Below are 14,188 nucleotides of genomic sequence, written 5' to 3'. Positions count from 1 at the left end.
TCTTCCATTTTAGTAATTTGCTGCTATCTTAGCAGGATCTAAGTGAATACCTTCATGATTCATCATGTGACCTTACGTGGTTTATTTCCTGTAATCATAAATACTTCTCCGGCGAGTGTCTGGATTTTCTATAAAGTTCTTATCACAGAGAATTCGAGCAGGGTTGGCTACTAACCAACCTATTCCTAACACAACATCAAACTCGGCTAATTTCATAGAAATTAGATTGGCGAAGAATTCTATGACCTGAGAGTTCTATATTTTCCTCTTTGCCTGTTTCGACTGTAAAGATTTGCCTAAGTTTGATTAATGATAAGTTAAGAGTTTGACAGAATGAAGTATTTATAAAACTTTGGTTTGTACCAGAGTCAAATAATATTTTTTGTGTAAACGTTGTAACCTAGGACGTACCGGCCATCATATCTGGAATGAGCTCTGTTTCCTGAGCAGTCAATTGAAAGGCTCTTGCATTCCTTTTTGCTTCTTCTACAGGTTTGGCTTTAGTGTCAGATGGTTTGTTTAGTTTTGGACAATTTGGCCTAAGATGTCCAGTTTCTCCACAGTTGTAACAAACTGAAAATTTCTTCCTCCTGCAGTCTTCTTCCTGATGCCCCGGAATTTTGCAAAAATTGCAGTATCCTTTGCATCTTCCAAAATGCTTTCTTTTGCAAAAATTGCAAAATGGACTAGTGGAAGATTGCCCATTCCCTCCTTTCTTGAAATCGTTATGGTTATCCGAACGGATTACCTGGGTAATCTTTTGGGCTACTTCCTTCCTTCTATTTTCTTCTCTTGTCCGTACTAGTTCGTCAGTCAGAGTATTGGCTAAATCTACCGCATCATCAATCGTGCGAGGTTTCGCAGCCTTGACGATGTTACGGATTTCAGAAATCAATCCCCAAATATATCGAGAAATAAGTACCGGCTCTGGCGAAGCCAGGGTTGGTACTACTCGAGCATACTCGAAGAATGTCGTAGTATACTTTCGACAATCTACATCCACCATCCGGTGGGTTAGAAACTTGTTTGTCATTTGTTCCTTTTCATATTCGGGACAGAATTTTCTTTCTACCAAGCTATACGCCATCCTTCTTCCTTTTGATTGTAACACCGTATTCCACCATTCTAGCGCCCCTTCTTTGAAAAGATTTGACGCGTACATGACCTGATCATCCTGAGCACATTTACTTATGGCAATTACTGCCTCAGTTTTCTCTAACCAACGTAGTGCCGCAGTCGCTCCTTCATTGCCTGCAAACTCAGATGGTTTACAAGCAAGAAATTCCTTGTAAGTGCAACCAGGCGTTGCAACTTTCATTTTCTTAGGGAGCAGCGCTTGTTGTGGTTCATTGTCATGATTCACATGATCATTGCCTCCGTTTACGCTATTACTGAAGTTATCTTCAGAAATACGTTTGCTAGGAACGAGTTGTTGTGGTTCTATTGGATTTTTAACAGCAGCAACGATTGCTGGAATAGCGTTAGCTATCCCTTGAGCTATCATTGTTGGAATAGTGTTGGCTATCCCTTGAGCAACGATATTTTCTATATCCTGCCTAGTCATATATTGATCCCCCGGTTGTTGCTCAGAATCATTAACTGGTTCATTATTCACGTTTTCCATCTGATAATTAATGTATATATATAAATATATAATTTATTAGTATCAACAATTATACCTAAAATCATCATATAAATTTTACAATATACATATAACCAAATTATCGTTTTCTTGATTCCTATTTTTATATTTTATAGGAGACATCAATACACACTTTTACCTTGTAATGATTTTACAGATTGATTTTTGCTATTACTATTATATAAGCACAGTTCCATAGATCCCCTATCCTGTGGATGATATTCTAGTAATGGTGTTCCCTCTCATCGTATTTCCAGGAGATCTGTCCCCCAATCTCTTGGATCCTATTTCCATTGTCCATTAGTTATTCACCAAGGCGAAGTTCGGCTGTATTCTTGGTACTTATTGGTGGATTTGGTAAAGCTTTTGAATTAAACTGAGGAAAAAGCTTATAGGGATGGTTTTGTAACTGTATTTCGTTAATCAACCATTCGTCTATTTGCGAGTGGATTGAAGGGTTTGGAATAGCTGGTTCTAAGTTCATTGGTAGTTGTGTTTCAAGAGAGCGATTAAAAATATTTTCATTAACAGGCTTAATAGTATTATAGCTTGCCATTATAAAATCTAACTCTTCCTGAGATGGTAACTTTTCAATTTGCCTAGAACTTTCCCCAATTTCTATTTTCTTAGGCTTGGGTTTCTCGAGAGGTAAAGCATCGAATTCTATAGGTTCCTCTATGTTTGGTATATATCTATTGAAATCTCTGGAAACCTCTACTCTTACTGGATAGAGATTTAAATTCTGAAGGGCTTCAGACAAGTTACTCATGCTTTTTAGCAAAATAGACATAGTCAGAATTTATAAAATTTATAGAAAACTTTTTAAATATTAGTTCCTACTGGGTACTATTAAAATAACTGAAATTTATATCACACGAGGTTTTATTTGTAAATTTTATGATTTTCTTGATAAGACTTCTAGACTGTAGATAATAAAGGTACTAATACTTGAGTCAAATTATTTAAGAATTTGCATTACTTGCTACATTGACTAGCATATAAAGATCTGCTCATACTGTACACAATTAGTCAGATAAATAAACAAATAATCACAAAATAGCAATTAATGGAAATTAAGTATTTTCTAAATACTTAATTGGCTTAAATCAGTGGCTTGAGAAGTGGCTCTGATACCACCTTATTTCTGTCACGGCCCCCGACCCGGTTTAACCCGGTCCAGGAGCCGCGGGACAGAAATCCTGCGGTATTTAAATTTCAGGTGACAACGGAAGTCTTTTTAAAACAGGATCTTTTAATAATTTAAACTGCCCGTTTTATAACTGAGGGATAAAATCCCATAATTTACAATAATGTGATTTCTCCGGGAAATCTTTATTTTCAAAACATGTTTCTTTTATTTATTTACACTGAGCCACTTTTCTAAGCTGGGAGTGCTTCACGGCACTTCTCTTTCTTTGCTCACAATATATCACCTGAAACATGTTTGAAAAAGGTTTTGTCAGCGGGGAAATACTGAGTGAGTTCATTCAGGTTTTAGGAAATGACCCATAGTTATAAATTACAGCATAACAGCGATTACAATGGTTCCTATCTTATCTTTATCTGGCTTTCTGTCACAATGGTGACAAGTCACAATGGTGACGATGGTCATACCACTACTAGGTCAATGAACTCTAATAGTGACGTTCCTCCCTAGTAGGTCAATGAACCTAACTGGGAGAAATAGTAATGTGCACAATACCTCACTAACCAATAAATCAAGATATCCACGACTTAGTCCCTGTAATTATAACTTTTTGTAAATAAATTTGGAGTATTGTAAAACAGTTGATAAAAACAGAATGACTCACATTGCAGATTTTACGAGCAGAGTTTAAGCCTTACTGATTTGCCTGTGATTAACCTAATTTAAATAACAATGCACACACACACAACCGGGTTAATAACTAATACAGCAGTTACGTCAATTCACGAGATTAAACCCTCACAACGATTAATAAGTGCAATACTTAACAATTCATTGGATTCACAACGAATGACAGAGTATAGTCCGAATTTCGAACAGCACTCAAACATTCAAGTCGAAATCACAACGAATAACAAAGTATAAGCTCAATTTGAGCAGCACTCGAACAATCGTTGGATAGTTATAATCGATCGGACGTTGAATCGTAATAGCGATCGAGTTATTACCCTGATTGCGGCAGCACTTCGTGACCCGTTTGTGTTAATTGTAGTAAACAGAGTATAACTCCGTGCCTCAGACGAATTTCTTCGTCGTTTCAATCACAGATTTCAAGTGCCAATGTCTGCTATTTATACACGAATTTGGACACGCTTACGGACCGTAAGCCTAACCCTTTACGGTCCGTAAGGGGACACCTAGGGTCATAGGGTTGCCACGCGTGGGACTAGCCTTGCTGAGTCAAAATTTGGTCCAATCATAATTTAACAACGAATTTCTGTTGATAATCATCAACTCGGGTTTACCCCCCTTGAGTTTTAGGGGCCCTAATTCTGATTCCGATTGTTCTGAAAATTTTAGGGCTAATGCAGAATTATTTGGGAGTCTCAATTAGGGTTTTCTTATTGTCTAATTATTATCCTAATTATTGATTTTTTTGTGAGAGTTGCTACACTACCACTTCGGGCCAATGAGGAGTCGGGTCGGATGGGCCTTGTGGGTGGGGAAGGTCGGGGTAATTGGTCCATCCCGAGTGCTCGGCATATGGGAGGCCGGCTTGATAATCTCTTTGGTGTCGCTCCTGGTCGTGGAGCACCTTGGCATTATTAATAGCCGTTTGGTGAGAGACATACAAGGCACTCCAGCGGCTCGTTGCAATTCTCTTGCTTCATTTTGACGCGTTGCCTCTGCTTCTTCCCATGCCCGTCTTCGGGCTGCCTCATCCTCCTGCATCTTCGCCAACTGTTCCATGTGTGACCTCTGCATTGCTTGGAACAGTTGTTGCTCTTCCATAAACTTATTCATTCTCTCCCGATGGGCTGCTTGAACTGCCCAATACTCTTGCATTGGGGGTCCCTGTGCCTCTTCCCAGGCTTCCCTCCTTCGGTTATACTCTCGGCCTTCACCTATACAAGCAGAGACATTGTCATATATCTCTTGCTGTCCCCGATCAAAATTTTTGTAGAAGGGCACCCGTCTAATGTTCACAAAGCCCGCCACATCTGCATTAATTTCCCTATGCGGCCGCATGTATCTTTGTCATGGTCTTTGTGGACCGGAGGGTTCAGCTTCCTCCTCTTCATCACCCATCTCTTCATCTTCTCCCGATTCCGGTGGTGCCCCTGAAGTAAGAAACTCATACTTATGACCCAACCTGTCGGTCACAACATACTTGTTCCCCGAGAGTTTAATCTTTATCTTCCAGTTCTTCTTCATGGAGGCCTTGTTAATTTCCTCTAACGGTTTAGCTACCCATAGTGATTCCGGGGGTAGGCAATTTTGTTGAACGATCATGGCATGTGATGAAACGCCTCTGTGATGATTCCCGAGTAGCCCATGTGTTCATCATCACTATGTGCCTCCATGATAGTGTATGAGTCCCGTATAACAAAGAATGCACCACCCTACAATCACTCGCTCTAACACCTCCACGATCACCAAACCTCACCAAAATGTTCTCAACAGAAATCCCTTGGAGAATCTTTCCCTCAATCGTCATTTGACTTCTTTTTGCTTCTCCTCCGTCGCTGTAAGGTAAGACAGCCGCTATCATTTGGGTGGGATCATCATTGTTCATGTGATTATCCAAGAAACGCTCAATAGGTGGGTAATCGTATGCTTGCACTCCCAAGGAGTCGAAACGCGCAATACAATTCATCGTTTCGAAGGACATTGTCATGTTCCCTCGGCTAGTCTTCCCCACCAATTTCCACTGCGATGGAGGTTCATTCTTGTTCACGAGCTTCAAAGTGGATAACCGTTCACACACCTCCGCTAAATACACCCGGGAGGTGTTGTCTTCACACCAGTCAAGGACTCTTTCTCAACCTAAACGTTCGAACATCTGCACAATCCCAATCTGTCGAAATTCTTCCACGTTCACAACCCGTTCACATAAGACCCTTTCTGGAACTGAAGTGCTCACATTGTTTACCATATTCCACTTCCATAACTTAGCCTCTAACTTCCTGTCTTGATAACCCGATAAAGGTTTGTTTTTCTCCTCATCCCAGACTTTGCGCTTTTGCTATCCCTAAACTTTGCCCACTCCCAATCCTGCCTATACAATCTCGCATCATTCTCCTCTATGGAGCTTAGCTGCTCCCACTTCTTCGGTATTAAACCGGAAGAAGAACCAATTCCCGATGATGAAGCTTGTCCTGTAGTCTTTTGTCTTTTACCACCGGCCATAACTACAATCACAAACAAGCAAAACATCAATATAAACCCCCAACCATTACTAAATTCTCAAACTTTGAACATGATATGTGATGTTGACATTTTTATTAATAAGTGAATGTAAAATCGCATTTTTAAACTTCCAAAGTCGCCCATTTTATCATATACTTATCAATTTTCTTGTTAACTTGCAATTTCTTATAAGTTCAACAAAATTCAACATCACCTTCATGTTCAATCATGTACATAACAAGTGTAATCACTTCACTATAGTTATAACATGTTCAAATTCCATCCAAAGCAACAAATCTTACTCAAAATCATGCTAGAACAACATACATTGTCTAAACAACCTACTCTTAAACTAGAAAGTTTAAAATTTCGGAAGAAAGACAATAAACATATGATAATTATGCATAAAATTAATGAGAATCCATACCTTTGTGTTGTTGGAACAAGAAAAACTATGAAAAGATGTAAAGCAAAGAGATTGATGAACACCCCTTCAAAAACCCTAAGTAACACGCCCAGAGATTTTGCAAAATAGCAAGAATTGATGAAAACCGTGTTGGGGGGTTTTGTTCCTCTTGAAAAATCACCCAAGATGGACCCAAAAATCAGGCGATTTGGTGGAGATTTGAGAAAGTTATGAGAACTTGAAGGTTTTAGGGTTCTTGATGGAATAATGGAGAAGATGAAGTGAGTGAGAGGTTAAGAGAGAGAGAGAGAGAGAGATCAGGAAATTTGTGGTTGTAAATGGTGTGTAAGGAATGTGGGTCAATTATGTGGTAAAAATTGAGCTTGGGTTATGTTGTAATGAGATTTGGAGAGGTTTGGTTCGGTTTTAAACACCTCACAACGAACCAGCACCGGAGCCAAATCGACTACCCGTCGCCGACGGCTGGGACCCCGTCGCCGACGGGTTGTGTAAAATGGTCCCGGGTGCCGACGCCTTAAGTTTCTGGATACGGAGGTTTTGTGCCGACGGGTGGTTTCCGGTGCCCGTCCCGGACGGGTTTACCCCTGTCGCCGACGGGTTCTCTATAATATTTTTTTTTAACTAGGAGGTTTTTGATGGAATTTTAATGAAGGAACTATATACATTTAAATATCCTAAAAATTATTAAGAATCTTTTTGTAATTTTTTTTATAAGTAAAAATCTTGAAATGCGAACATCGTTAACGGCCTTACCACCCCCCAAAAAAGTCGTGTATTGTCCTCAATACACCTAAAAAAGTCTAAAAACATACCTTACGTCTTCAAAACTTGTTCGGGATATCTGGACTTTACACAATCAAACGGGGTTAGTATGAAACGAAAACGATTAACATCAAAACACACAAACAATTAAATAATTGTACATAACTTTACATAAAATGTTACCGGTCCGTATCACTCGACCTCATAAACCGGTATGCTTACCACGAAGCTCACCGATTCCTTGTTTTCATCCACCTTCTCGTTACCATCGAGAAACGGTTTTAGCCGATGACCATTTACCGTTTGTCGTACTCCATCCTTCGGGTCCTCGATGGCAACATCACCCAATTGTCCGACCCGGGTGATAACATAGGGTCCCATCCATTTGCTCCGGAGCTTTCCGGGAAAGAATTTGAGCTTCGAGTTGTAAAGCCACACCTTTTGGCCCACCTCGAACTCTTTCTTTCTCAACTTGGCATCATGCGCCTTCTTCATCCCATCCTTATACTTGGACGCGCATTCGTATGCTATTTCCCTTAGCTCCTCCAACTCACACAACTTGAGCTTCCGTTCCTTACCTGCATCATCATATTGAACATTAACTTCCTTAATAGCCCATAATGATTTGTGCACAAGTTCAACCGGTAAATGACAATTTCTACCGTAAACCAACCGGTAAGGTGTGGTGTAACACCCCGAAAATGGGTTTGGTGATCAAACCCCATTAGCGCTAAAAGACGGGTAAAATACCGTTAGCGGTAAAACTTACCCGGTAAATATTAGGATTTAAATAATTAATCCTAATATTAAATAAGAGGTGAATAAAAGCTTTTAATGAAATGAAATTTATAAGAGGCCGAGTAACGGGACTTAAAATAAAAACGGGTTATGACTTCCCGAACCCGTTAAGTTAACTAGGAATGTTAAACCTAGTTAATAAGGGGAATGTTACTAGAAATAGATGGGTTATGGTCTACTTAATGACTAACTAAACTAGAGGGACCTAAGTTGCCAAAAAGGAGATTTGAATTACAAAAACAAAAATTTAAAACACAACACACATTGTGTGTGTGTGTGTGCGTACGCCCAGGAGCAAGAACAAGGGGTTCCAAACCCTAGTTCAACAAATCGATCAAATTGAAGCCCAAATCAAGAGCCAAATCAATGCATGAACACAAATTAGTGATCACCTCAGTGAAATGATCATAAGGTATGTGAAATTTCGTTGAATGATTCCAATTGAAATTCTGAACCAATACTTGAAACTCGAAATTCATGATGCATGATAGTTACTTGGATGAAATAGGAATGAGATAGTGATTTGGGATAAACCCTAGTCAATTACTTGTTGAAATTTTGCTTAATTCTTGTTAATTCACAATCACCATTGAAGGTGATAAGTGGGTTTTGTAAGAATATGTTAAACACTAGAATTTTGATTGTTGTTCTAGTGTAATTTGAGCTCTAGGAAGTGAACTCAGATTTTTGTTAATGTGAAAATTGATATGAACATGCTTAATTGGTATTAAGCTTGGCTAAATAACTAGTTATGAAAATTGATTGTTGATTTTATAGAATATGCCCACAAGGTGTTTGTTAAAATGCCTAAGTGAATATTCATATTGTGAATTTTTGAATGAAACGCATAATTGCCTTGTTTGACTAATTACGTGAAAGATGGGGTAAAGAGGGTTCTAATCATAATGTTGATTCGACTTAATTGCGTAAACCATGTGATCAAAAAGTAGTTAACTTTTGATAAGCTAAGTTAACTAACCATGAAGTCGAATAGTAGCTTCGGCATAGAAAATAAGTGAGGTGGAATAGTCGTGATTTTATGACTAATTTAACCGCCTCGTAAATGATTTAAAATAGTTTGACGCCTAACGAGCTAGGTGGAGGCTTCGGAAAGGAAGCGGGTCAAACAAATCAAGAATGGAGGAAAAAACACAATTCGGATGCAAGGTAAGTAAAGCTTACATTCTAGTTATTTGATACCTATTGGTTTGATAGGTCGTGAATAATAAGTCTTGTTTTAAATTATGATGTTCCGACACGGCAAGTGCGGTCCGGAACAAAAGACAATGGTCATAAATCATGTTTAATGGATAAAAAGGAGCTAATGCGGTTAATTAGTCATGAAATGACTAAAAGATAATGAGTTTTTTAAATGGTTACCTTATAAGGTAAACCATTGCAAATAATAAGGGTAAAATGGTACTTTGGTCATTTATGGACAACAACCGTTTAATTGGGGAAAGACACATTATAGCTGGGTCATAATGGGTCAAAGAAATCAATAAATGATTTACAAGTAGAACGACTATACGGTGTAAACCGAAGTTAGTCATATAGATAAGATGGTAATAAATGACACCTCATAGAGTTTCATGGTCCTTTAGACCAAACGGGTCAAAAGGTGAAAATTATCACCCTTTGACAATATTGACTAATAGTTGTTGAGCTATGTGATTATAGAAATAAATATCGGATGGATATGTACATCGTTATCGCTTAGCGGCTACTAAGGCAAGGTACCGAAACGAATCAATATATTGATTCGAGCCAGGTATGTATAATTGGTCAAATCATCTTTAGAACTTGAAGTTCAATGAGGGCTAAACAAGTTAAAATGGACATTGGGTTATCTTTTAAGTAAACCAAATGATTTAAGTTATTGTCATTGTGTTTTAAGAACATGATGTCTATTTAAACAAGATCCTAGTTCAAACAGTGGAATTTTGGTCAATTACGACATAAAAAGTCCTTGTTGTAAAGAAAGGGTTTAAGATGACTAAAACGCCCTCGTAAGCAAAATCGAGTAAATGAACCTTAAGAGTCGTTTAAAAACAAGTTATATGATCAAGCAAATACTTTGAATAAGTATAGAGAATGAAAAGGGTAAATCTTGGGTCAAAAGACTCAATATGAGTCTTTGTCGTAAATTAGCAATCCGACGAGAAAAAACTCGGATTATATAGATCATCTCATTGAGCTCACCGCAAATTTAGTTGTGGTTGAAGATCTCATAATAAGTAATGTGGTATAATAACGCTAGAAACGAATGAAAGCGTTTCATGCTCAAAATAGGCCTAAATACCCTTAACGGGTCAAATTACGCATATGAGCGTAAACGGGTTTAAGATACGTAAGAAACCCGCTTGAACCTAATATGATAGGAATTATTGAAATTATGATTACCGTGAGAATAAGGATCAAACAAACATGTTTCGTTTGATAAAAACATGAACGGGTCAAAACTACGGCAAATTGGAAAAGTTAGATGCAGGGTCCACCGTAAATTACGGTGACACCGTAATTTACGGTGGAGTTGATATGGTTACGGTGGTAACCTACTGTTGTACGGCAGAGGGATATGAATACAGGAGCCACCGTAAATTACGGTGACACTGTAATTTACGGTGGAGATGATTTTCAAGTTCTTGTTTTTCTTTTGATAATCAATTGTTTCCCGGACTCGTTTGGACATGATTTAAACCCCGTAAGACTAAAGCATTTCATGTTTATGAAATGTAGGAACACTATGGGATGCCAGAAGACGATCAAGCTCAATGAAGAACCGAACACGATAAAGATACACGCTTCCGCACTTTGTAACGTTGTAAATTTTAAAACAACGATTTCGATCACGTTTTGTAGAATAACTTATGAATTGTAAAACTTTTAGTAAACCCGTATTTTTTATAGCATGTGTAGTCTTAACTACACATCTAATTGTTGGTAATTACATAACAAATCGTTAATTAGTAAGCAGGGTGTTACAAGTTGGTATTAGAGCTTATGGTTAAAGAGTAAGGTGTGTTCGGTTCGAGGCTTGATCGCAAATCCGGTAAGTACATGTATGTTAATAGCTTAGCATGCTAAAGTGTTGTAAACAACACATAGGGCTATCGTGTGATACACGTCACCCCAAATTAAAATGATTAATATGGTTGACGAAAATACGCGTGTTGACGCGTATAGTAGAAAAAGCCTTGTATTATAATACGAGCGATTATTGAAGTTGACATTACTAACTCTTGTGAATGTTGCAATTGAAGGACAACCGCGTCTGAAGATGGCGGGAGTTGAACGAATTATGGATATGATGATGGAACGGTCCGAGGTATGATAGGAAGAGCATACTCATCAAGGACCAAAATCGCGTAACGGCCGCGAACAAGACTAATGATAAGAGAAGCCCGTTAGGGCAAGCATTACCAGGTGCACACTTTTAAATTTAATCGTACGAGTCATTATATGCAACAAACGCGCAAGTAATAACGGTTGCATACACATATGATAGAACTTGGAAAACCTGATTTCCAAGAGAAATTTAATAGGAAATGTGTTATTCACAATGATGAATAACAAATAAATAACAAGACTTGTTTATATAGAAACTTGGACAAGAGTGATCATCCAAGTAAATATTCTCAATATAAATCCTATTGAGAAAAGTAATGATCACATCAATGAATGTGAATAAACGTTTACAAAAAGAGACATTGTACATGTTCAAGGAATAAACGACTAAAACTAATAATTGTTAACTAACAATTAAATAAAGTTTTACCAAATGAAACCATAAACATGGAGATAATTTGAGGCGTTACTTACATAGGGCGTGATGTGAAAACTATAAAAAGGTCGTGTACGTCATGTGTTAAATCGCTTACTCTGGCCAAGTAAGTAGTGGCATATGATACCACGAGTTTCTTATAGCGGACACATTTACATCCGATGTAGTAAGGACGGAGTAAATGGGACTAATTAAAAACTACCCCAAATGAATCAGATAAGCAAAATATTTGATAATAATGTAAACGCACAACCGAGTGACTGAAGCGTATTACATCAGGATAATGAGCCCGAGCAAAGGGACAAAGAAGCAAGTAAAATGATTTAGACAAGTATTGGGAGGGAGTGATACTTACACTCGAACCCATAAAACGCAAGCAAGTAAAATGATTTAGACAAGTATTGGGAGGGAGTGATACTTACACTCGAACCCATAAAACGCAAGCAAGTAAAATGATTTAGACAAGTATTGGGAGAGAGTGATACTTACACTCAAACCCATAAAACGCAAGCAAGTAAAATGATTTAGACAAGTATTGGGAGGGAGTGATACTTACACTCGAACCCATAAAACGCAAGCAAGTAAAATGATTTAGACAAGTATTGGGAGAGAGTGATACTTACACTCGAACCCATAAAACGCAAGCAAGTAAAATGATTTAGACAAGTATTAGGAGGGAGTGATACTTACACTCGAACCCATAAAACGCAAGCAAGTAAAATGATTTAGACAAGTATTGGGAGGGAGTGATACTTACACTCGAACCCAGAAAACGCAAGCATGTAGAATGATTTAGACAAGTATTGGGAGGGGGTGTACTTACACTCGAACCCGGAAAATGCAAATATGTCCTTAACGGGTCGTTTTTGTAAAACGTCAAACTTAAGGACAAAGTCGGAATATAAAAAAAAATGAAACCTTAGACTACGGTCAAGGTCAATTGAAGTTCAAGAGCGAAAATAAACGATTCCAAACATAATAAGAGATGCCTTGAAGCTATATATATATATATATATATATATATATATATATATATACATACATACTTGAATACAGACAAGAATAAAAGAGTGATCTACGGGATCAACATAACCTTTAGGGTTATAAACAAATGAGAGATATACGGACTAAAACGACCCACGGGTCATGATTAGAAAGAAGTTATAAGGACTCCGCCTTGAGGAGGTGAATGTCTAATCAAAAATAGCCCTTAAGGCTAAGTGATAAAACCTACGGGTTAGATGGAATAAAGCGAGGAAATCAGTTAAGAATCCCCGCATAAAAACTAAGATTGTAAAGGGTTAAATTATGGACTGCCAATATCCTGGTATGGATGATTGACAAAAGTTAAAGGGAAGATTCTAAAACTAAAACTTCGGTTTTAGTAAGAAATAATGTTTTTTTTACAAACATAAATTCTGATAGGAAATTAAATAGTAAGCATGAAAGATACAAGTCTTGACACTGATAGGCGCAAGACTATATATTCGAAAAGTGATATTTTCGAAAATGAAAATTTGATATAAATTAAACATGAAGTAACAAAATCACGGTCAAGAAATGTAATGTGAAGTAGAATCACAATATAACCAAGCAAGCGGTAAAGAGTAACTGGACTAATAAGTCTAATCAGTGAGACCCAGCAAGGTCATATAAATAAATTGGGTTTGCTTGTAAGCAGTAGGTTCGGTATAACTGAACCAAATAAATAAATCTGGAAACAAAAGAAAGTATTGCTAAAAGTGAAATATTTCACCAAGGACCCTTAAACGGGTCAAGGTGACAAATGCACCAAGAGTTCGATAATATATAAAAGCGATGGAAATCGCTAAGTTAACTAAACTAGTAAAAATAACGGAATTACGTTATTTCAAGTTACATTATGTCACATGAGATATGTAGAGGTTCTGTAACCAAAAAGATATTACCATAATTTTTCTGGTAATGATAATAATTGATTAAAGTATGAGTAATGCTTAAGAGATTACTCAAGTCAAACGCATTGAGTTTAGAAACTCAATGAACTATGTAAGCAAGGTTTCGAGGACGAAACCTCTTTAAGGGGGGTAGACTTGTAACACCCCGAAAATGGGTTTGGTGATCAAACCCCATTAGCACTAAAAGATGGGTAAAATACCGTTAGCGGTAAAACTTACCCGGTAAATATTAGGATTTAAATAATTAATCCTAATATTAAATAAGAAGTGAATAAAAGCTTTTAATGAAATGAAATTTATAAGAGGCCGAGTAACGGGACTTAAAATAAAAACGGGTTATGACTTCCCGAACCCGTTAAGTTAACTAGGAATGTTTAACCTAGTTAATAAGGGGAATGTTACTAGAAATAGATGGGTTATGGTCTATTTAATGACTAACTAAACTAGAGGGACCTAAGTTGCCAAAAAGGAGATTTGAATTACAAAAACAAAAATTTAAAAC

This window comes from Helianthus annuus, chromosome 4 (genome assembly GCF_002127325.2).
Source record: "Helianthus annuus cultivar XRQ/B chromosome 4, HanXRQr2.0-SUNRISE, whole genome shotgun sequence".
Lineage (NCBI taxonomy): Eukaryota > Viridiplantae > Streptophyta > Magnoliopsida > Asterales > Asteraceae > Helianthus > Helianthus annuus.
This window is presented reverse-complemented; position numbering follows the sequence as displayed.